Here is a 26,227-nt window from a genome sequence, read left to right as displayed (position 1 = left end):
TCATACCCATACAACCGTAAGCAAGCCCTCAGTGTCTTCATCTATATAGTGCATTAGACAGCTTGATAACAAGTATGAACATAGTGCTTGGCTTATTGTAAAGAAAATAAACTAGGATTTATAATCCTATTGAATGCCTAAAGGCATTTTTGCATAGAAATAATACTAATAAATATCAGTTAATTATAACTGCATGCACAGTTTAAAAGGGGCAAAAAGGTTAAAAATAGTATAGTATTAAAAGACAACAAAAAGAATCAACTCCCTAAGCAAAAAAACTGTTTGAATTATGAATTTCCGTGAGTTTAAAGATTACCAATGGTAAGTATTTTTTTTTTAATGAAAACAACAAAGAAACAGACAATAAAGACACTGGGATAGCAGACAGCGGTCCTGGAAAGGCATCTTCTTTGCCAGAGCAAATGGAAGGAAGGAAGAAAGAGAAAACACTGGCCATAAGTTATGGTAATACTACGTAATGTTCACCAAGTAGTGATGAGAAGAAATGTTATGCCCATCTTAAAAATTAACAGAAAATGAGCTTATAGTTTAGCTTTTTGATGGGATAAGGATATCTGGATACCAAAAATCCCTTCTATAATAGGGACGAAAATGTTATCATCAAACATGTTTTCTTTTCACATTTTCTAACAATCCTAAATCATAATGTAATTCACAGATAAGTATGGGGAAAAACACAAGTAAATTGTATATTCGTAATTAATTTTTAAAAACAAGTTAATAAATCTATAAACAAAATTACATTTAAAATTGTCAATTTCATGCCCTTTTCCCAATTTTCTAATCGAACATAAATCGAGTATCAAAGCAACCAAGGATTCAATCAGCAACAAAGAATCTGCACACTAAATGAACTCTCACCATTAGAAATGCATTAGTTACTCAAGAAAATACAAACTCTGAAGAAAGCTTGACTCTCCTTTAAGAGAATGGGAAGAAATGTAATTTAAAGCCTATGCTCATCTCCAAGATTAAATAGAAGGTTGTTCTGTTTTTGTATTTTGGAATGATTGTAAGATTTGTCCTGCAGCAAACAGAACTATGGGAAGAAAGAAGAGGTGGGGAAAGAAAGGAAAAAGGAAGAAAAAACAAATTGTAATTAACCTTTCGACTAGAGATTAACATTAAAAGTTAGCCCTTTACATCAAGTTACTATTAATTCACCAACACTAGGAACAAAACTTACTAAAATACATCAGTAAATAAAACAAAGACCCCTGCCCTCTCACAGTTTAAATTCCAGCAGAATTTTGATTAACAGGTGTAATGTTACAATCATAAATGCTATGAAAAAAGAAAAAGTCCAAGCAAGGTAAACGGATTCGGAAGCTGGGGGGAAGAGAAGGGGAAAGAGGAACCCCTGGGTTGCAATATTAAAGTAGGATGGTCAGAGCCAGAGTTAGTTTGTATTTCAATTGAGAGACAGCAAGATACTCAGGAAGCTATCCTGTATGCTCGATGTTCTGTGTACAGGCAATTATGTATGAAGATGTGCCTCGTATCTTGGTGGTGTCAGCTTACTACTGGGAAGCCATACCTAGAACACTTTCTTATTCACAAAATACATCATTATGTTTTAATTACTCTAATTTTTTCTCTGCAGTATCTATTTGTGCCTGATGCCTCCTATATATTGTGAAGCCACAATTCCTAGGAGACCTATCAGGCATTATAAATGACAGGTTGTATATGGAGGCCATCATAAAAGCTATCAAATGCTGAAGAGAAAATATGCCAAATCAAAGAAATTCTTAACTGTTGCCCAGAGTCTACTGAGTCAAAATATTTTCATACACACATTCTTACAAAATTAACAGCAAAGAACTTTCAAGTTTTTCTAAGACACATGATACAGAAAATCAGAAAAATTTCACCAAAATAGAAAATCTAATGACTTAAGCCCTTCTACAGTTTAGGCAACAGACTCAATTTGTAAATACCCAGCAAATACTTACAATGTATCTAGGGCTATATACCCACCATTACGAATTGAAAATGCCTGACTAGGTAAAAATAACAAAACACAAACCAGAACTTCTTAAAATGCTTAATAACCCCTGGTCCTGGCTTTGTTTATGGTTTTTTCCCCCTACTGTGTTCACTATTCTTCAGCAGAAGACAAAGAGGAGGCAAAGGAGAAATGCTTGTGAAAATGCATAAAGCTAGAACTATCAAGACACTGAGCTGTATTTTTTCAATACCTTCTATTGCAAAAGTACAGGAATAAATGACAGTATGTCTATGACTTGTGCCTGCTATTGTACCTACAACACAATTCTAGATATGAATAAGAATTAAATGACATGAGAGGAAGGAGTGGTCAGAACTTAATGGGAACAGGGAGGGATATTTTGGGAAGCAGAAAAGTATGAGGGCAAAATCTTACCTCCTCTTCATAAGAGAAAAGAAGCCAGAAATTGTCTAAGGAATACTTCTTCCAGATAGGGTCCAGAAGAGGAAAATATTTTTCACACAAAGAGGATGTAAATGTGTTGTGTATGATTTTCACCCCCTTGATCTCACGTCAAGCAAATCAATCCGTTGAAAAGAACTGCTCTAACAACTCAGACTCAACCAGACAAATTCACAAAAGCTAAGTAGGCCACACCTGGCATGTGTTCATCGAGAAAGCTACAGGACAGGAAAGGCTAGCAGGGTAGTATCACGCCAGGTACACAACAGGAGGAGGACATGCAATCCAGGAGCTATTGTCTTTGCACCTCTCCCTACTATCATCACCATCATCATATCATTACCCAGGTAGGTATGCAAAGAAGAATCCACAGACACTGCAAAAGTTACACTAGGTTAGACAAACCTAAGTTCCACTGAGAAACCACTACGATTTTTTTTTTTTTTTTTTTTTTTAAAGACAGAGCCTTGCTCTATTGCCCAGACTGGAGGGCAGTGGCGCTATTTCCGCTCACTGCAACCTCTGCCTCCTGCGATTCACCTGCCTCAGCCTCCCGCGTAGCTGGGACTACAGATGCATGCCACCATGCCAGGCTAATTTTGGTATTTTTAGTAGAGACAAAATAGACGGGAGGATTGGCTGAGGCCGGGTTTCACCATGTTGGCCAGGCTGGTCTTGAACTCCTGACCTCAAGTTATTTGCCCATCTAGGCCACCCTATGTGCTGGGATTACAGGCGCAAGCCACTGCGCCAGGCCCACTATCATTTTATAAGCATCTCCTGGACACATCTTCCAGGGCACTCAATCCACCAAGGATATGCACAGTTTTAAGAATGCAACACACTTTTCCGAACCAGATGCAGTTCACGTGTCAGGAATCTCTTTGCCATACCCTATATGGTGGCTGTTAATGTTGCCAACATTCCACTTTAGATTTCAGATGAGTCAGAACTAAACATTAAACCAACGTCATTTACTCACAGAAAGAGAAAGGGTTTGGGGAACCTTTTACTCACAATGCACCTGGGTCCTCATCCCAACTCTGCCTCTGGGGTGCCAGTGGTCTGAGGCCTACAACTTAAGCCTCTTAAGACTCAACGCCAACAAGCAATGACTGGGTTTACTGGATTGACTGCTAAGATCCTTTGAAGCCTTTTAAAAAATAAGAACTAGGCCCTGAAACGAAAGAAGAAAGTATCTCCTGCCTTCTGAGAAATAAGACAACACAGATACAAAATCAAATTGAAGTATCGTAGTATCTTTTTTTTTTAAGAGGGAGTCTCACTCTGTTGCCCAGGCTGAAGTACACTGGCACGATCTCAGCTCACTAAAACCTCCGTCTCCCGGGTTCAGGCGATTCTCCCACCTCAGCTTCCTGAGTAGCTGGGATTACAGGTGTATGCCACTATGATCAGCTAATTTTTGTATTTTTAGAAGACACGGGGTTTTGCCATGTTGGCCAGGCTGGTCTAGAACCCCTCTCCTCAGGTGATCCACCCACCTCAGCCTCCCAAAGTGCTGGGATTACAGGCATGAGCCGCGGTACCTGGCCTAAAGTATCTTTTAAATAGCATGGAAAACTTGTTTTGATCATAGGACAGTTAAAGAAAAGCTGTCTCATTCAATCCCCTTTGTTTTATGCATAGAGATTGAGACCAAAAGTGGTTAAATGCTCTTATCAGAGGTGACAAAATGACTATTAAACTCTACATTGCTGGCACACTCAGTATCATTTAAATCTGACGATTTCGTACAGTACATATTATTGTCCCTGTTTTAAAAACAAGTAACCAGGCCCCCAGCCAAATTTCTACTTTTCAAGAAAAAGAAAAGTATGAGAATACTTTTTCTGAAAGCCCTCAAAGACTTGCCGGGTGCGGTGGCTCACACCTGTAATCCCAACACTCTGGGAGGCTGAGGCGGGCAGATCACGAGGTCAGGAGTTCGAAACCTGCCTGGCCAACATGGTGAAACCCCGTCTCTACTAAAAATACAAAAATTAGTCAGGCGTGATACCATGTGCCTGGAGTCCCAGCTACTTGGGAGGCTGAGGCAGGAGAATTGCTTGAACCTGGGAGGCAGAGGCGGAGGATGCTGTGAGCTGAGATCATGCCACTGCAGCCTGGATGATGAAGCAAATCTCTGTCTCAAAATACACACACACACAAACACTAATGGAATACCATAGAGAGAGCCCAAAAGTAAATCCACACATTTACAGCCAACTGATTTTTGACAAAGGTGCCAATAATACACAGTGGAGAAAGAACAGTGTCTTCAATAAATGGTTTTGGGGAAACTGAACATTCACATGTAGAAGAATGAAAGTAGACCCTTATCTTCTACCATATACAAAAATTAAAAAAAAAAAAAAAAGGATTAAAGACTTAAGCGTAAGACTCAAAACTAGGAAATTACTAAAAGAAAACCCAGGAGAACACTTCCTGACAGCAGTCTGGGCAAGGATTTTATTTTATTTTATTTTTTTTTTTTATTTTTATTTTTTTGAAAGGACCTCAAAAAGCACAAGCAACGAAAGCAAAAACAGACAAATGGTATTACACAAAACCAAAAGCTTCTGCACAGCAAAGAAATAAACAAAGAAAAACAATAACCTACAGGAGAAAATATTTGCAAATTATGTATATGATAAATAATAGGACAACTCAATACAAAAAATCAAATAACCTAATACTTAAAATGGGCAAAATGGCCAGGCACAGTGGCTCATGCCTGTAATCTTAACATTTTAGAAGGTGAAGGCTGGAGAATCGTTTGAGCCCAGGAGTTTGAGACTAACCTGGGCAACATATGGAGACCCCATCTCTATAATTTAAAAATTAAATAAAAATAAATAAATGGCAAAAGACCTGAATAGATACTTCTCAAAAGACATGTGAATATCAACAGGTATATCAAAGAATGTTCGACATCACTAATCATCAGGAAAATCAAAACCACAATGAAATATTATCTCACCCCAGTCAGTATAAGCATTATCAAAAGGACAAAAGACAAGAAGTGCTGGTGAGAATATGGAGAAAAATGAATCCTTACGCACTGTTGGTGGGAATTTAACCAGTACAGCCATTACTGAAAATAATATGAAGGTTTCTTAAAAAATTAAAAACAGAAATAACCACCATATGATACAGTAATCCCACTACTGGGTAAATATCCAAAGAAAGTGAAATCACTACTATTTTGAAGAGATGTCTGCACTTCCGTGTTCATCACAGCACTATTCCCAATAGCTAAGATATGGAATCAATCAGTGTCCAGCAACAGATGAATGGGGCCTGGCACAGTGGCTCATGTCAGCATCCCAACACTTTGAGAGGCCGAGGCAGGCGGATGGCTTGAGTCCAGGAGTTTGAGACTAGCCTGGGCAACATGGTGAAACCCCGTCTCTACAGAAATCAGTCAGGCATGGTGGCACGTGCCTGTAGTCCCAGCTACTCGGGAGACTATCGTGGGAGGATCTCTTGAGCCTGGTAGGCACAGGCTGCAGTGACCCGAGACCATGGCACTGTACCCCAGCCTGGGTGACAGAGTAAGACCCCGTCTCAAAAAAAGATGAATAAAGAAAACGGAGTACATACACACAAATGGAATACTATTCAGTCATTAAAAAGAATAAAATCCTGCCATATATGACAACATGGATGACATCAGGTTAAGTGAACAAGCCAGGCACAGAAAGACAACTATCACATGATCTTACCCAGTGCAATATAAAAAAGTTGATCATATAAAAGTAGAGAGTAGAAAAAGCAGTAGAGGTGGGGGTAGTAGGGGGGGAAAGCTGGAGAATCGTTGGTCAAAGAATACCTAATTACTGTTAGGAAGAATAAACTTCAAGAGATCAATTATATAGCAAGATGACTAGAGTTAAAAATGACATAATTCTTGAAAAATGTAGAGTAGATGTTATGTGCTCTTACCACAAAAACGGTAACTATGAGGTAATGCATTTGTTAATTCACTAGATTTCACCATACATACACACACACACACACACACACATACACACAACATCCTAGGCAACAAAGCAAGACCCATATCACATATATACATATATATACATATATATGTGTTATGGGTCTTGCTTTGTTGCCTAGGATGGAGTACAGCAGCATAATCATAGCTCACTGCAGCCTTGAACTCCACCCCCCCCAACCCCAAGTTCAAAAGATCCTCTTGCCTCAGCCCCCAAGCAGCTGAAACTGTAAGTGTGTGCCAGCAAGCCCAGCTAACTTTCAACTTTTTGTAGAGACGGGTCCTCACAATGTTGTCCAGGCTAGTCTTGAACTCCTGGGCTCAAGAGATCCTCCTGCCTTGGCCTCCTAAAGTGCTGAGATTATGGCATGAGCCACCACACCCATTATGAATTTCAAAAGATTGTGGTGTACATGATAAAAACACAGTGTTCTCTGTCCCTTTTTTAAAATTGAAAGGGTTAAAAAAAGAAAGAAAAAAAAGTTTGGACAGGCACGGTAGCTCACACCTGTAACCCCAGTGGTTCGGGAGGCTGAGATGGAAAGATCGCTTAAGCCCAGGAGTTCAAGACAAGTCTGGGGAACACAGCAAGACCCCATCTCTATAAAAAAAAAAAAAAAAAAAAAAAAAAACCTTTAAATTAGCTGGGCAGGGTAGCATGCACTTGTAGTCCCAGCTACCCGGGAGGCTGAGGCAGGAGGACCCCTTGAGCCCAGGAGTTTGAGGTTGCAGTGAGCCATGATGACACCTCTACACTCCAGCTTGGGCAACAGAGTAAGACCTTGTCACTTTGAAAATAAATAATAATAATAATAATGATTTTTAATTAAAGTATCACTGTATGGAGGAGTGAGGTGGTCTACATCCATACTGTCTTATTGCTACAGTGCCACGGGCAGGATGGAGTCCATACAGTAAGGATCTTGGGCCCCCACCAGAGTACGACGTAAGGCCATCAACCAATGAATTAAGTACACTTTTTAACCATCTACCTGACCCAGCTTCCAAATACTTTGACCTATAGTGTTTCTCATACAACTAACTACTTCTTGCAATACTATATGGATTCAACTGTTTAAAAAAACTGATACATATAAAAATCAGGAACTTCATCTGATCATTCAGGTCAAATTTACCTAATTTATATAATCAGTATTTATAAGACAGACTGAAATTTTAAAATACATTATCTTCCTCCTTTTGGAAGTTTACCAAAAAGTCTTGAAAGGCACAAAAGCACTAGTTATTACCGTAGTCACATTGTGCTGCTTACTGCTATTCATTACCCAACCAAAAGCCTGAGAGTCACACCTCTTTCCTCTGCCTCCTTGGTCCGTCACAACCACACTTTGGTCAACTCTTTCCAAATCTCTCTATGCTGCCTACTGACCCCCCTTCAATCACACTATCCGCACTCCTTATTCCTCTCTTCCCCTGCAACTTTGAGGTCTAAAGCCCAAATTATTTTTAATGCTTCCCAAAATTTATAATTGAACGTCATTTGACATATAAAAATTAAGCTTTTGTTTTTTTAGTTGTGAAGCAAGAGGTAATAAAGGGTTTCTTTGTTGAGGTACTGCTTAGTTAACTATTCATTTAAATAACAACTCTTCAGATGCCTTCAGCCTCCTTGCTAACATAATTCTAATTTTCTTCAAAGCAGCAACATGTCCAGATAAATACTTGCTTTCCTAACCTTTCTTGCAGCCAGAGGCAGCCACACTGAACAGTTACGGCTGGTAAGACCTCAGGAGAAGTCCGCTAAGGAGGGGAAGAGGAGGCTGGGGGAAGCTTTTGCTTTCCTGAAAATAAAGAACAGATGCAGCACTTCTTCCTGTTTAAATATGATGCCTCCTGCAGCAGTAGCCATTTTTCAACCGAGGCATACCTGATGGAATTCATCACACTAAGGACAATGGAATTTCGAAAACCAGTAACTTCCTGTCTCACAATTTGTTTAAAATAATACTTTAGTTATGTGAAACCAATTGGACATCATCATTCTTCCCCCAACCCATGGCATACAATGCATTTCAAATTTTCTATGTATAAATTTAATTCATCTCCCACCCCAAACTTGTTCCTCTTCTCGTGTTTCCTATCTTAGTGTACAGCTCCATTTTCACCCAACTTGTCAGTCAAACTAAGAGATACGGCTCCTTTTCCTCCCTCATTTCCTCTAACTAAGCACTAAGCACCATGACCTTCCATTTCTAGGGTGCAACTTGACATGTGTACGTTTTCAGTTTCCCAAACTTGTCATATATTAGCAGACTTTGGATATGCTGTATCCTCTGGCTAAATTTTAGATCACTCACATCCTACCTAAGCTTTACTAACAACTGTGAATACTCATTTTATATGCCTATCTCCCTTCACTAGAAGGTATGTATCTTGAAAGATGCCTTATCCAGCTGTGTAACTTGAACGCCCAGAACAATGACTGGAGAACATAAGGGATACCGGCTAAAATGAAGACTGAAGACCTTACTCTACAGGTAATCAATGACAATAAATAGATAAAATAGATGCATAGATGGTTTTCCACTCCTCCACAAAATAAATTTCAAGAAAAATTAAGATAAATGATAGCCTAATGCAAACCATTTGTAAAGTTCAGAACACTGGAAGTATAATTTTTGTTCCAATGGTAAAGAATGAGAACTATGAACAATTATTTAACAACCACACTTCACTGTGAAACACCATATTACCTAAACACATTTTCATAATGAACACATCTTAGTAAAACACTTGAAGCTCATTTTAACACAATGGTACTCTGTAATAAATGTAAAATTTTAAAAATACAACCTTTGCTTTTAAAACACATTCTAAGTTTTGCTCTTTTCAGGTGCAAGGTTTTATTTTGATCCTGTTGATTATTCCAGGTCAAACAGAGTAACTGGGAAGGCAAAGGAGAACTACATAAAAGAAAAAGAATCATCAATAGCCTGAAGTTGACGGAGAAAGACTTACGGTTATTTTCCCTTCACTGATCTATAAATAACTAAGTAGAATGCTGAAAAACTGAACAGACTACTTCAGAAAATTAGAATAAGCAGGGACACTCTTCATTATGAGTCCGACCCCAAGATACTGGCTTTCCAAATGTGCTCCACTGGCATCCCAACACTGGCGGGAATAAAATCTGAAATAATACAGATGTCCCTTAAATGTCACTATAATGAAGCTGTCTATGCATTTTCAAATATAGGTTTAATCCACCCAGTCTGAAAGTCCAGAATGCTTTATTTTGTGCGCTTATGAACATTACACAGTTTGTTTTATAAAAACAACATGACCTTTTACTAAACACACTGCTATTGGCATTCTGAAACGGGGTAACAATTCTAGAATAAATACTGAATATAAAAGAGAGGGGAGAAAAAAGAATTTGCAGGAATGGGTCAAGATTATGGCTTCGAAGAAATGATGCCCATTTTTAACATCACAACCAATAATCTATAGTGGGTATTGGACTAATCAAATGTACATTATTTAAACAAACATCAGTCTAGTACTATTATTCCTGTTCCCTATCTTCCAAATAGTAGCTGCGAAGCAATGAAACTATTGCCTAGAATAGCAACACTGAATTCCTGGGAAAGATATTTTCAGCAACAGCAAATAATGGGTAAATTTAATAAGGCTTCCATTAAGCCTGCTCCATAATTATACAGTATTTTAAAATAGTACCTTTATTTTGGTATTGAAAGTCATGTAGATTGCTGAATTATCTGCATAGTCTAAAATTTCCCTTTTAGATATGACATCAAAATAATTTTAAAACAGTCATAGAAAATACTCGTTTCCCATTCAGCAGAGTTCCTTATAGGCAGCATAAGCTCTCAGGTCTCCCAGATTGTTTGCTACACAGGGAAATCTAATGTGCTCTATAAATTCTATTAATATGCATCTTTTCTAGTGCAGTAATGAAGATGTCAACACTTCGATTCAGTCTGACTTCAAATTCCACTAGTACAGTTGACTACTCTTCTAATTTGAAAGAATTCAACCACTCTTACTTAGAGCTTTAATGAACTCTACTTCTATGCCATTGCTTGGGAGAAATATAAAGTAAAACTGGCTATTTCTTTCCAAGGGCAAAGAAGCAGTATTAAAGAGACAATAGGTTCAATGGGAAGGAAAAAAGGAAAAAATGTTAACCAATAACCACTGAATATTCTGACCCCCTCAATTTGCTATTTTTATACTATGCAAGGTAGTAAGAAATCAGAAACCGGGAGTCTATGGCAGGTAGTAAGAAATTAGAAACCAGGAATCTAGGGCCAATGGCCTTTTATAAATGTTTTATAGGTAGTGTATGAATTGTGACTCTCTTTCTTTACCTCACTTATTTTATCCACTCTTCTCAGCCAGAAACTCAGGATACATTCGTAGAAAGCTCAAGCAATGACTACCTACATTCTAAGAAACTAGTTCTATTCCACACCAATACAGAAGGTCTAGATCCCAGAGTCTGTTATTTCAAAATCATCCAATCTTTTCAAAGTCTCTAAAGTGTTCTTGAAGATTCATTCATTCACTCATTTAAGAGCCTATTTAAAGACAGGCACTGTGAACAAACATTAATTATACGTCTTTCAAGCCCTTATCGCTGAGGAGCTTTAACATTGAGCCTAATGACTCAAAATGACCTAATGAAGCCCTTTTCTCATCAGAGCTAAAAGTGTGACCATGGTATTTTTATCCAAAGGCATGACTAGATTCCTAAAAAATTAAAATGTAGCTTCTCATACTCACCCTTTCACTGATCAAAACAAAGCCCATAATGGAACGAAGAAGAAAGGAAATAAAAAGAAAGACATTAGGAAGACTTTAAAGAGAATCTATTTGTGAATTCTCTTCTTTATTAGGCTTAGTTGCATGTAAAGCTGTCAAATATCATAGTTCTTCATTTATTTAGTAACTAGTTACTGGATGTATACTATTTGCCATGCTCCATTTCAGGTGCTAAGAACAACAATCAAGAAACCACCTTAAAGTTTACATTTTAGTGGAGGAATACAGACAAAATGAATACAGTGTAATATATAGCAAGTGTCTTATTTTTTCGATTTCTCAAACTGAACTTTTATAAAATCAAGAGATACTTAAAATTTAGCACTGTAACCACACAAATTTCAAACTGTTGAAATTTGCACTGTGTGCAAACCGGACAGCAGCTCCACATAGCAACGCAAGAAAAGTGGGACTTACAGAAAGTATAGGCTCATAAATACAAAGAAAAACCTGGATAATCAGGGTTTTTTTTGTTTTTCTTTTGTTTTTGTTTTTTTTAGGCGGAGTTTCACTCTTGTACCCCAGGCTGGAGTGCAGTGGCATGATCTCGGCTCACTGTAACCTCTGCCTCCCGAGTTCAAGCACTTCTCCTGCCTCAGCATCAGGAGTAGCTGGGATTACAGGCACCCGCTGCCACACCCGGCTAGTTTTTATATTTTTAGTAGAGATAGGGTTTCACCACGTTGGCCAGGCTGGTCTCCAACTCCTGATCTCAGGTGATCCACCCCCGCCTCAGCCTCCCAAAGCACTGGGATTACAGGTGTGAGCCACTGCACCTGACTGATAATCAGGTTTTAAAAGAAACCACAGCAGTTCCACAGGTGAAGAATATTTACACCCTACCCAATTTGATCCTGAAATCTTTTCAACAACTTGTCATAAAATATGGTTCCATCTCCTTTATTTTTCCAATCAATGGCTGCATTCCTATATAATTAGGGCTTCTTTTGATTTTGTTTAGATAAGGAAATAGACATGAAGGCTGGGGCAAAGGGGGTTTTGAATCCTGACGCAGAGAAACCTACACAGAATGATTATTGTCTTTGTTTCTTAACTGGTCCATGACAGAAACTGTTGAAATTTGCTGAATAAACAATGACCATTCACTACATTGTGATACACTGCTGGTCCGGATCCCAGTCTAATTACCCAATTACCATTGGTGATCCCAGCACCAATTACCAATTTTACAGATTATTTTAGATCATACTGTGAACATTTAATGTTCTCCCATGATCAACTGGCTTATTTGTATGGTGCGGTCTCCAGAAGCTCCAGAATCAACCACATGACATGAAGAAACATTCCAAAGAGTTCTTGGCCCTGTGTATTGAATTAGTGGTCTATACTAACCTCACCCATTTTCGACACGGTCATTTTATTGTAATGCAACCGTTGCCCTTGGTATCAGTTACTTCAAATTTCAGGGAGAAGAGAGTTGGGATATCCTCCTTTCACTAACAGAAAGCCCTTGGGGACTCGCTCATCCAAAAATACTGCATACGGTGAATCTAGTTATACTCCAGCAGGTGTCTCATCAACCTTTATTTAAATAAGAGGGCCATTTTCCAACTGTATCAACTCTAAACAGCAAACGTTAACTATATAGAGCCTACTTCTGGAGCACAGAATCGATAACCTTAACTTCTCATTACTTTCAAACATGCACTCCTCCCTGTGATACAATAGGTATTTACTTCCAGTTGTGCCTTCTTTCACTCGGCATTCTTCTTCTAATGGCTTCCCCTTTTCCTCTTCTCCTATCTAGAGGCTGCCTACCTTTCAAGATGCAGATGACCTCCTTCCTGATAAAAGCTTTCCCTTACTACTCTGTCTTACCAGGATGTTTCTCTTCCCTAAAGAATGCTGCAAACCTATCAGTCATTTTATAGTGTTAGAGAGCAAGGTCTAGGCAGGTTAAATAACTTACTCCAAATCATACAACCAGCTAATGGCAAAGGCTGGACTACAACCCAGACCTTCAAAGTCTAACTCCCAAGATTCTTCTAACTTCCTCACTCTAACATTATTTCCCACACTAATCTGACTATATCCCCTTACACTTAAGATTTTCCCATGGATTCTCCACACCTAGATATTTTATCCAAAGTCAATTCATCCTTAAAATCAAAGGTCATGTGCAACCTCTTCCACTGAAACTTCCTTTTGGCATCTTTAACTCACTGATTTCCCTCTTTTCCAAATGTACTATATTTTATTTTTAGACTAGTCAAGTGCAATAGTGAAAAGTGAGGAAAGAGAGTAGAACAAGTTCGAACTGTTACTGACTACATAATCAATTGAGATAACTCACTACCTTTGGACCAGCTCAAATTTACAGTATTTTAATCACTATCACACAATGTAGCATCTCTGTACTTCATGTTATCTCATTTACTCCCAAAAACTTGAAAAGGCAGGAATTTATTGGTCATATTTTATAAATGGCCCTAAAATGTTAATCAATTTGCTTAAATTTATACAATTATTCACAACAGCTACCCAAAAGAGCTGAGATTTAATAGCTGAGTGTCACTATTCCAAAGTCCACATTCTTTAAATACTGAATATTACAATTCCTTTCTAAGAGCCAGGACTCAGGACTCCTGATTCTTGGTCCAGAATTAGTTCCATTATAACCTACAGCTTGTCATAGAATTCTATCATTTTCATTCCTTTAAAATCACAGTTAAATATAATATAAATCTTGTCCTCAGGAAACAAACATAAACTGAGGAATGTGCTTTAAAACCATCAATGTGATAAAAGACAAGGCTGAGGAACTATGCTAGATTAAAGTCTCAAGAAACATGACAACTAAATTCAATGTATGCAGATAACTGTTGAAGTTAAGCAAAAGGATACAATAATTCATTTTATTATTCTTATATTATTTTCAAATTTGTCATAATAAAAGTTTAAAAATAAAGTCCTTCATAGAGAACTTTTGCTGGATGTCAATTTTTTTTCCCTTCCATAGCCTACTCACAGGCTATCTCCTCTAGAAATAAGTCCCAATTTGACTTCACACACATCTTTCTTTCGAACATTAGCCTCCCTTCCAAACAATGGGCAGTTTTTTTAGCCAGGCTAAATTCATGCAGATTACAAATTACCTGCATTAACTTTCTCGTTAAATACTAAACTCCCTGAGGGAAAAGGTCTTATCTGGTAATTAGCATAAATTTTTTAGTCTAAAAGGATTATGTAGCACCTTTCATCACTGGCTCTGAGCTCCACCTCTTTTTGGCACATGGGAAATGAAACTCACAATCCCATCGAAGCTGTTCCTTCTGAGGTTTAGAGAAAGCCAGCCTGCTTCCATTAAGGCTTCCTTCATGTCTGACACACCTTTTAGATACTACAAGTGGTTTAGAATGTTCTTACCTAAAGATGTTAAAAAAAAAAAAAAATCCATGAAACTTCCAATAAAAAGAGCCATTAATTACTGGAAACCTGGAATTACTAGAAGTCCTAGAGAGAATGGGATTGAAAGAATCACAATGCAAGAATAACCCTCATCCCAATCCTACAAATAAAGGATGATCATTTAGGATGATCCCAGCATTCCAATTAACTGATGTGAAGGTGAAACCATGAAGTGTTGGAAATCTAAAGTATTAATAAGCAACATTTTATTCTATTAATTCAAATTATACTTAAGGTATACTTGTACAATGTTGATTAATTCACCAAAATGCTGCTTCTGAACATTACTGTTAAATTTACTTATTACTTAAGACTGTGTTTACTAAATGGAATACATTCCGTTAGGTACTATAGAGTAGGTTAACAATTAAAATACTCCCTCCTCCTCTAATACAAGTTATATAAGACAGATAAAAACACTGTAAGGCTATGTCAAAGCATGTAGGAATTCAGTTAAGAATGTCACACCTGACTGGGGTTGTAGAAGAGGAGATGTAATAGAGCTAAGAGAAGAGCATCAAGAAGTTCAGCATGTACCCCGAAAACTGCAAATAACCCAAATCCCTTAACATTATCATGAGATCTCTAACACAGACGTCAAATTTTACTCTATACTAAGTTGACCTCTTGCGCACTAGAAGATATCTGACGTAAAATAAATACTTCAAGTCCACCAACACTGAAGCTACATTGTTGGAAATTCAATTTTACTGGGCTAGCTTTCATAATGCTATTAAAGTCGAGTGTGAGGAAAAGCAGAGTTCTTGGATCAATGGCTTCTAGCAGATAGGGCTAAATAAGGCAGTTGCAAAGAGCAACGGGTTCTTTAAACAACAGTGGATATAGCTGTAAATCAAAGCACAGAAGATCACATAAGTGCAGAAAAGACTCGTGATTAATGTTAGTCATTTCAGGCTCATCCACAAATACCAAACAATTAGCATCAACTGTATGTTTATCTTCCAACTCCAACAGTGTTTTAATAATGTGGCTTATTACAGTTGAATATGGAGGTACTTTTTAGCACAATGAATCCCTCTGTAAATTCAAGTAATAGAACTGTTAAACATTATGAAAAAAGTCAGCCACAGAAAACCAAACATCACTAACAATATTGTACCCACATTTTGTCTTGTGTCGTACATATGCGTCTTGTGTCTTTTAATTGAGAGGAGGGGAAATAGAAGTCTTTTACTAACTCCTGTAAGAATCCTGCAGAGAAACCTGTGAACAGCAGCGATCTTTAAGAGGTCCATTCAAAAACAGACAAAAGAAAATCTTGATTAGTATATTGTAATAGTTTTTTAAAAAATGTACAGTAACTTCAAGGGAGAACTTGTATCATACTAAAACAGTACTTACCTTCTTAATCATAAAGTATATACATTAACAAAAGTTTAAAATTCAAGTCTTAAAAAGTTATATAACATCTTCACATTAATTGATTTACATCACTCATTGGGCATACATAGCTACACCAATATCACTGTTAAGAAGCTTTTGTTTGGAGCCAATTATTTCCAACCAAGGAGATTCAGACTATGCTCAAATCTGTAACAGAGAAAACCCCTACAATTGGGCAAACAAGATAAATATTTTAAACATGGAAGAAGCTAAGCTCAAAAAGGTTTTCTTATTTAAAAGATTATTCCAAAAACCTCACTTCAAAGAAAAAATATATCTAATTTTCTCATGCTTCCCATTCTGCTTTGGTTAATATTTTTCTTTGAAGTTTGAGAGCCTTATAGCTAAAAGATTCTCAAATTAGTCTGCCTGAAAACCAGGTGACTGAAATCATTCATTTGCCTCAATCAGATTATATAATCAGATTTTTCCAAACCTTAAAACATATGATTCAAACATACCCATCACAAAAGTACAAATATGCACTAGCACGTTTTCTCCTGAGTACATTCTGAACCATCTACTCTTCAAGTGGATCATTTATAAACTAAGAACATAATTCCCTGAATCAGTAAACTTTATTTTCACGAAACGATGACAAATTCCATTTACACTATCACAATTTACATTTTCCTACAGCTCACGCAGCTTTCTTCAATTCACAATCTACAAACCACAACAATGCACAAATTTGAGACAGATACTTTAATGTTTAGTTCTCATTTCAACAGTCACTGTTGCTACAGTCTCTCATTCTCACTCTTCACTGTGTTACTTAGAGAACAAAGAACTAAAGAAACTGAAAAGAACTAGATCAAGTGATGAGACCAATTTTCAGCGTAAGGCATAATAACATTAGCTAATCAAAAACTGGAGTATTTCTATCATTTAATCCTTCAAGACAATAACCTCCTGTTTTCCCTTACTTTACTTCCAATAACTTGACAGAATTCTGTGGAAGGATGGATCCCAAGCAGAAAATCTTCACAAATGTGAAAGAAAATGGAAATCCTAGCATAGTCACAAGACTAACTAGAAATCCCAGAACTCTGTAAACAACCTTTGCTTTCAATGCAGAAATCATTTCTGTACTTCTAATGACCCATCATTCAACCTCACTTGAGCTCCTCCAATCACTGGCACTACTTTACCAAGTTATTAGATGGTTCTATTAGTAGTTATTCGAAAAATCATTCTTCTCTATAATTCAAATATGTCTGACTATAACTATTTCTTACGTGCTATAGGGCTAAATAAACAAATTCCTCAGCTTGAAATGAAAATCTTTAGCTACTATAAGGTCTTTCTTCCATTCTCTCATTCTCATTTTTAAAATCTGTGACCTATCAATTTCAAAAACCTATTCCAGTTTCTCCTTAAAGACTCCTAAAAGGGAACACAGTGCTTTACTAACAGCACCTTTTTCTTCAATACTTAATAAATTTATTCTCTTAATGGACAATGCAATGAGAGTAGTAAAACTCAAAATCTTCTCAACTGCTAGTAAGATCTAGAAAGTCTAGATAAGGCCGGGCGCGGTGGCTCAAGCCGGTAATCCCAGCACTTTGGGAGGCCGAGACGGGCGGATCACGAGGTCAGGAGATCGAGACCATCCTGGCTAACACTGTGAAACCCCGTCTCTACTAAAAAATACAAAAAACTAGCCGGGTGAGGTGGTGGGCGCCTTTAGTCCCAGCTACTCTGGAGGCTGAGGCAGGAGAATGGTGTAAACCCGGGAGGCGGAGCTTGCAGTGAGCTGAGATCGGGCCACTGCACTCCAGCCCGGGCGACAGAGCACAAGACTCCGTCTCAAAAAAAAAAAGTCTAGATAAAAACTCATAAAAATCTGTCACTGTAACTGAGACTGACAAATGGTGTTACGACTGCTAAATGCAAAAGAAATGAATTTAGAACCCACTTCACACCATCTAAAAAATTACCACAAACTGGGTTATAGAACTAAAAGTTAAAATTCTGAAACATTTAAAAGAAAACATACAGGTCAATCTTTATGACCTTGGATTAGGCAACAGTTTCATAGATATGCCACCAGAAGTATAAGAAACAAAAGAAAAAAAACAATAAACTGAGATCATAAAAATGTAAAACGTTTTCATTTCAAAAGACACCATCAAGAAAGTGAAGATAACCCACAGAACAGGACAAAAGTTTCGTAAATCATATCACAGATATGAATCATATCATTTGCATCCAGAATATATGACTACTACAACTCAATAAAAAGCCAATTTTGAAATCTGAACAGATAACCCAAAGAGTAAAATACAAATCGCCAATAAGAATATGAAAATATGCTGAACATCACCAGCTATCAGAGAAGTGCAAAACAAAATTACAATGAGGTACTACTTCACACCCATTAGGATGGCAGTCAACAAAAGAACGGTTTTAAGGGTTGACAAGGATATGAGAAAGATGAGAAACTGAAACCCTCATTCACTGCAGGTGGAAATGCAAAATGATGCAGTCCTTTGGAAGACAGTCTGGCAGTTCCTCAATTATTAGCATTTCATTAGAAATAATGAATTAATAGGATATTTTAAAAATTTAGTATAAAACTGACAGGTGTCTTTTATTTCACAAGAATAAAAAATACATCAGGACATGTTTCATATATATGAAAAAAAAAATATATATATATACACCAATGACTACAATAAATCACTTTTTAATTCTAGAAGGCAACAGCCAGTATACTTGATGTGCCATGGAGAAGTGCTGGCAGTTTTCTTTATGATTCACTGACAAGACAATTAAAATAGCTCACTAATTTATTCAATTTCCAGGTTTTCAAATTTTCAAGTAAAAAAATTATCCTCCAAACTAATGAAGATTTTATACTTCAAATAGTAAACTAAGGAATGACTTTTAATCAAATTACGGAATGGGCTATTAATCATTACTAGCCAATGAAGTTGACACATACATTTCTTTTAATTTTGTTTTTAATTTTTTGAAGTACACAGTAGGTGTATATATTTATGAAGTACACAAGACATTCTGATACAGGCATGCAGTGTGTAACAAAAAATATGAAACCTTCGTAAAATTGTGTGTCATCCTTGTGCAGGGGCCATGCTAATCTTTGTATCATTCCAATTTTAACATATGTGCTGCCAAAGTGAGCATCAGTTACCGCATTTTTAAAAAGATAGTCATTAAGTAGAAATGCCTCTCTCAAAATAAGACCTGTTAAAGCACAGGGTGCTGGAACCCACACCACTTTCTGATTCAATGACTAAATATGGGATGCAGCCAAGAATCTGCATTTCCAACAAGTTAGCAGGAGATGTTGATGCTGTCAAGGATCACGTTTTGAGAACTACAATACTCTCCTGAATCATCTAACACAACAATATTCTTTTTAATATCAAAAACTGGTAATATTAACAATCCAATCATTTGTTAAACATCATTTACCAAACATCAGTTATGTAAGATACATCAGAGAAGATTTAAATCATCAGGACTTTCCCAGTGTTGTCTGCTCCAATTAGTATATCTTCTACTAATACACCCATAAGATGCCTTTCAAGTCCTGCATCCATGAAGCCTTCTGATTCCTCCAGCTAGAAATAATTGCTTATTCCTTTGAACCTAAGTCATCACTTCTAACACCCATTAAACACTGCCAACTTTTATTACTTGTTTAGCTATTCACATTCAAGACTTTCTCACCTACTAACCTAAGTTCCATGGTAGCCTACTGATAGGCATTTTCATATCCCTCAGAATTCTTGGCACTGGCTCTCCATAAATAGTCGATAAATATGTCTGTAGTAAATAATTAAAATCAATATATCCTTGATTTCATCCCCCATTTTCAGCAAAAAAAGGGGGGGGGGGGCACAAGTCAAGCTTTTACAGAGAAATGTCCAAATCAAATCCTTTTCAAAAGACTGTACATAATGTTCAATTGTAATATTTAACCATGTAAGTTTAGGCTTAAGGAATAAGAACATTAGAAAGGCAGTTTCAGCAAAACCCAGTTTCAGCAAAAACAGTGTAACTCTTCAGTTGGTGAACTAACCTATAGTTCTCTTCTCATAAAATGCACTCAACAATACAAAAGTTTGATTGTTTTAAAGAGTAATCTGCCATAGATTACAATCAGTGTAGAACCTGCTGCTCAAGTATAATTCTTTCCATAATGTATCATTTACATTAAAAAACTCTTTGTGTTATGGCATATATCTCAACAGACTGCCACCTGACCTACATACAGAAGCTCAACTTGTATATCTAGTTCCCACCAAGTCCCTTGAGTCATTTCTTTTATGGTATCTCCAACACCATATAAAACAGCACAGAATTGCAACATCTTAAAAGTGTTTAAAATTATCTCTAATTCTCAATATCATTAAAAATTCTATGATATAATTCCTTCTACTATCCTTTAATCTGTCTGCCCTTTATAGAGTGTGAAGAAAAAAAAGAACACAGGGGACCTAATGTTATTTATCTCCAAAACCTAAAAACATAGTACCCGGTATACAGCAGGTGCTCAAGAAATACTTTGAATTACAATCATTGTTGTTACTTGCTATCTTGTGTACTATTCTTCACATAGCTCATTAGACTACTAGTATCAACATCTGGCAATTTAGGGAAGAACTGAGATCTACAGCAGCTCCAGAAACTCAAGTCCTAAGTACAAGAAAAGCATACCAAACATGCAGTTCTAGTTAATCTTTGATGGACCTGAAGGTTAGAAAAGACAACGAAGAAATCACTGCCTGAAACACTATTAAGTCACTTTAAGGAGTTTGGGAGGTTTTTTGTTTAAACATATACCAGCAGTTCACACTTTGGATGGTAGTGTGGGACTGTAAAAAACACCAAGATTTGAAACTGAACAAGGTGATATTAATCAGTGTGAATTGTTCCATTACTTTTAAAAATTTCATCAAGATATTAAAAATGTTTACTATCAGTTATTAATGTATAATTAAAATATTGTAAAACGGGCCGGGCGTGGTGGCTCACGCCTGTAATCACAGCACTTTGGGAGTCTGAAGCAGGCCAAAGACTTGAGGTCAGGAGTTCGAGACCAGCCTGGCCAACATGGTGAACCCCCATCTCTACTAAAATACAAAAATTAGCTGGGCGTGGTGGTGCACACCTGTAGTCCTGGCTGCTCAGGAGGCTGAGGTAGGAGAATCACCTAAACCCAGAAGGTGGAGGTCACAGTGAGCCAAGATCACACCACTGCACTTCAACCTGGGTGACAGAACAAGACTCCGTCTCAGGGAAAAAAGGGAAAAAAAAATCATTCTTTTAGTACACTGTAATCTAAAACATTAGAACCGACGTGAATTGTTTTATTTCTTGGTAAATAGCTTATCGAGAACTTTGAATAACAACTTTTCTTCTCATATAACTTATGACACAGAGAGCAAGCATCTTTTCCTCTTTTTTGGAGAGAGGGTCTTGCTCTGTCATCCAGGCTGGAGTGCAGTGGCACAAACACAACTCCCTGCAGCCTGGATCTCCCAAGCTCAAGCGATCCTCTCACCTCAGTCCCCCAAGTAGCTAGGACAACAGACGCATCCCACCATGCCCGGTTAATGTTTGTATTTTTAGTAGAGATGGGGTTGTGCCATGTTGCCCAGGCTGGTTGAGAACTCCTGAGCTCAAGCAATCTGCCCACCTCGTCCTCCCAAAGTGCTGGGATCACAGGCATGAACCACTGCACCCAGCCTGAGCCACTGCACTTGGCCACTTATGACACAGAGCAAACATCTTTTCTATTTCTTGGGGAAATTTCTTGGGGGCATTTTCACAACTCTCTAAAGCTTCTAACATTTTATCCTTGCATTTTCAATGTCTTGAAATATCTCTGAGAGTTTTTGGCCAGTGACACTTCTTATGAGGCCATCGTCTTTGTCATCACAACCACTTGGACATAATGTACATTTATGTCCACAAATTCGCCTTCACTAAGCTTCTCCAGCTGCATATGAAGACTTGCAACATTCTCCCCATCAGCTATTTCTTCTATAACTCCATTTATACACAATTCAAATTTCATGTTCAGCAGTCATTTTTAGAGAGGGTTTTTGCACTTTAATCTTTGATGACATTAAAGTGTAATCTAACAAGGGCTATGGGATGCTCAAAAGACAGTAGGTCCACAGGAGAAAACAAGTAATTGAGAAAAAATGTAAATGGCCACAAAAAATAATATTACAATTTTTTTTTAAATTCTTTATGGCAAGAACTATCATATGCAAAATCAAGAGGCAGGACTAGATGAAGAAAACAACTACAACTCATATCCAAGACAATCAGCTTCCTTTACATGTAACAAGATCCATAAGAAAATGATTCCCCACTCAAGGATACAAAATTTAAACAGCTTACAGAAAATAAAAATTTTAAGGCTTAAAACATTAAAAAGTGCTCAACCTCCCTGCAAGAGAAATGCAAATTAAGATTTCACTGAGAACTTCTGATACAATTTGGATGAATCTCAGCAAAATAAATCTCTTATAATGATGAGAAAAACAAGCCATAAATAAGAACACATACTGTATGATTATATGAAATACAAGAATAATGAATATATACTTTAAGTCAGGATAACGGTTACCTTTCCAGAGGCTGGGGATAGAGTAATGACTGGTATAGTGGTTACACAGGTGTGTCCAATTTGTGAACTTCCCCATCTGTATTCTGTACCTTTTAATGTATTCTGCATATCATAATGAAAAGCATATCTTTAAAAAAAATACAAGATATCATTCTTTATCTAGCAGTTTGGCAAAGATAAAAAGCTTTATAACACTCTATAGTGTTATAATACACACTGGTGGTAGGAGTATCAATAACCACAACCTCCATGGAGACAACCTGGCAGTGAAATTTAAAAATGCAGTGCAGTGGCTCATGCCTGTAATCCCAGCACTTTGAGAGTTTGAAGTGGGCAGATCACCTGAGGACAGAAGTTCAACACCAGCCTGGCCAATATGCCGAACCCCGTTTCTATTCAAAATGCAAAAATCAGCTGGGCGTAGTGGTGCGCGCCTATAGGCCAAGCTACTCAGGAGGCCAAGGCTGGAGAATCACTTGAACCCAGGAGGCGGAGGTTGCAGTGAGCCGAGATTACGCCACTGTGCTCCAGCCTGGGCAACAGACTGAGACTCCATCTCAAAAATAAAATAAAATAAAAAGAATAAATAAATAAAATAAAAATGCACATATCCTTTGACCCTGAAATTCTACTGTGGGGAACTTATTCATCAAAATGTTTGCACACGTGCAAAATAACTTATATACAATGCTATTCATTGCTGCATTAGAAAAAGAAACAACAGCCGGGCGCGGTGGCTCAAGCCTGTAATCCCAGCACTTTGGGAGGCCGAGACGGGCGGATCACGAGGTCAGAAGATCGAGACTATCCTGGCTAACACGGTGAAACCCCGTCTCTACTAAAAAATACAAAAAACTAGCCGGGCGAGGTGGCGGGCGCCTGTAGTCCCAGCTACTTGGGTGGCTGAGGCAGGAGAATGGCGTAAACCCAGGAGGCAGAGCTTGCAGTGAGCTGAGATTGCGCCACTGCACTCCAGCCTGGGCGACAGAGCGAGACTCTGCCTCAAAAAAAAAAAAAAAAGAAAGAAAGAAAAAGAAACAACAAATTCTCCATCAACAGGGGCTTGGTGATATTACAATAAAATAGTATTCCGTTAAGAAAAAAAAAAAACAAAAACAATGAAGAAACTCTTCAGATACCGATTTGAGAATGACCACCAGGAAAGACAGTTAGGCAATAAAAGCAGTGCATATAATGCTCTACAATGTTTTTGGGAAATATGCTGGGAGAGAGCATGTTACATACTTTTTTGTATATAGTAACATCATCTCTGGAAGGACACACAAAAAACTAATAATACCTGTCACTCCAGAGAGGTGAGCCAAGTGGCTAGGGGACAGATGTGGAAAGGTTTTTTGCTGTATACACTTCTGTACATTTTAAGTTTTGAACCATATAAAATGCTCAAGTATTCAAAACAAGTTAAAAAAATAATTACCTGAAAGGGAGGCAAAAATAGACCTGTAAAGGGATGATCAAAGTTCAGTCTAAAACAATTAACTTCTCAGAAAAGATCCATCTAGAAATGTTTTGGGGGGAAAAAAAAAAGGCCACCATATTTGGGGTTTAGAGGTACTGTGAAATTGGTTACATTACTGAGCCGGGCACAGAGGCTTGCATCTATAGTCCCAGCTGCTTGTGAGGCTGAGGTAAGAGGATTTGTTTGAGACAAGGGAGTATGAGACCAGGCTGGGCAACCTAGCAAGACCCTGTCTCTGAAATAATAAAAAATGTTAAACTCCGTCTCTACTAAAAATACAAAAGAAAAAAATTAGCTGGGAGCTGTGGCCAGCGCCTGTAGTCCCAGCTACTCGGGAGGCTGAGGCAGGAGAATGGCGTGAACCCGGGAGGTGGAGCCTGCAGTAAGCCGAGATCGCGCCACTACACTCCAGCTTGGGTGACAGAGTGAGACTCCGTCTCAAAAAAACAAAATTCTTTAAATTTACTGAGGCTTATCACGCACAATGGCAACAGAAACTAGGTTTCAGAGAATATATTGAGAATTTCTTCAGCAAATCAGGGGAATCTATGTCAAGTGTAGGAGACACTTCAAAAAGAACATATTGAATGTCTAACTCTTCGTTCAAAGACACATAGCAACACACACACAAAAAGTCAAAAGGTATTTGCCTTATCATAAAGACCCTTAAGAGAGAGTCCAAGAAAAACAAAGAAATAGCAAGATAGGGAACAGAATCACATTCACTTTTATACCCATTCCTTAACACTCACTGCCGCCTGAGCCCAACACTGCATAAAGTACCTAGTCTTCCAAAGATACTTATCCCCACACCTAAAAGTTGAGAAAAGAAAAGTAAAAAAAAAAAAAAAAAAAAAAACCTAAATGGAAAAAACACTTTGTCACTCTGAATATCCTTTTTTTTTTTTTTTTTTCAGACAGAGTCCCACTCCGTTGCCCAGGCTGGAGTGCAATGGCACAATCGTAGCTTGGCTCACTGTAACCTCTGCTTCTCGGGTTCAAGCAATTCTCTCACCTCAGCTTCCCAAGTAGTTGGAATTACAGGCATGAACCACCATGCCCAGCTAATTTTTGTATTCTCAGTAGAGACAGGATTTCACCATGTTGGCCAGGCTGGTCTCAAACTCCTGGCCTCAAGTGATCCACTCCCCTTGGTCTCCCAAAGTGCTGGGATCAGAGGCATGAGCCACCCCCCGCCCGGCCCTGAATATCCTTTGTCAAATCTTAAACACATTAACAAAATCATCACATCTTCCAACAAAGACAAGATTCCTGCTCTACTGGCATTTACATTCTAGTGGAAGTTTTTTTTAAAAAAAAAAAAGAAAAAGAAACAAAAAGCACTCCCAGAAGGCTGGAATTGTCCTGTGTATATTCCTGAAATAAGAAAGGTATTGGCATGGCACTGATACCTGGTCAAAGCATGAAACATACTGATTAATAATGTTGGTCTGAAACCATGAATCCCATGAGCTATGGCCTGTCTGTACCGTCTTGTCAGCATTGTTTACTGTTAACAGTGAGATTGATCATTTGCACCTGGTTTTGGTGAGCCCCTAGAGGTTTCTGCCATTAAGGCTGGTTATGCAGCAAAAATATGCCTATGTGGCCAGCAGGAATATAAGCCCCACTGAGACTCCACTGTGGGATCCCTGGTTCCAAGGTATTCTCTGCACACATCAGTGACCCTGATCCAAGAAAGAAAGACATCCATATGGCCCTATAACTGAACCTCACACTCAGCCTCTTCAGGTCCATCGATGGGAGGCACCCTTTGCTTGTGATGTGCAACCTAACTTGAAAGCACTTGTTTTAAGTATCGTTTTTCAGCAATACACCACAGATTGATGAGCACTGTTACTTTGGATCATGTGAGTTTTCTTTAGCAATCAAACCTTGTCTGTCACTGTTAACAGAGATGAAAAAAAAAAAAGGTTAACAGATTGTAATAACTGTGGTTAAAAAAATAAAACCAAATGATATAATAGTGAAAAGCCATAGAGGCAAAATAGGATTAGAGAACATGGCCAGGAAAGGAGATAGGGAACATGAAATGAGGTA

General features: G+C 37.8%; 1 protein-coding gene and 1 non-coding gene across 10 annotated transcripts in view; both read right to left on the bottom strand.

Moving 5' to 3' along the window:
- Positions 1 to 26,227, bottom strand: part of TBL1XR1 (TBL1X receptor 1) — a 181,997-nt gene that overhangs the window by 92,515 nt on the left and 63,255 nt on the right. The window contains exon 1 of one of the 9 annotated variants that reach the window (XM_023184793.2): positions 15,794 to 15,814. The exons of the other annotated variants lie outside the window; for them this stretch is intronic. The gene's annotated coding sequence lies outside the window, so the exon portion shown is untranslated. Of the gene's footprint in view, positions 1 to 15,793; positions 15,815 to 26,227 lie in introns of those variants that run through there. 9 annotated transcript variants of the gene reach the window in all.
- On the bottom strand, positions 19,120 to 19,223 carry LOC111521438. The gene has a single exon (XR_002724953.1). It is a non-coding gene; the product is annotated as a U6 spliceosomal RNA (small nuclear RNA).

Source organism: Piliocolobus tephrosceles, chromosome 2, assembly GCF_002776525.5.
Source record: "Piliocolobus tephrosceles isolate RC106 chromosome 2, ASM277652v3, whole genome shotgun sequence".
Lineage (NCBI taxonomy): Eukaryota > Metazoa > Chordata > Mammalia > Primates > Cercopithecidae > Piliocolobus > Piliocolobus tephrosceles.
The sequence above is the reverse complement of the archived record's forward strand: the minus strand, read 5'-3'. Positions and strand labels throughout refer to the sequence as shown.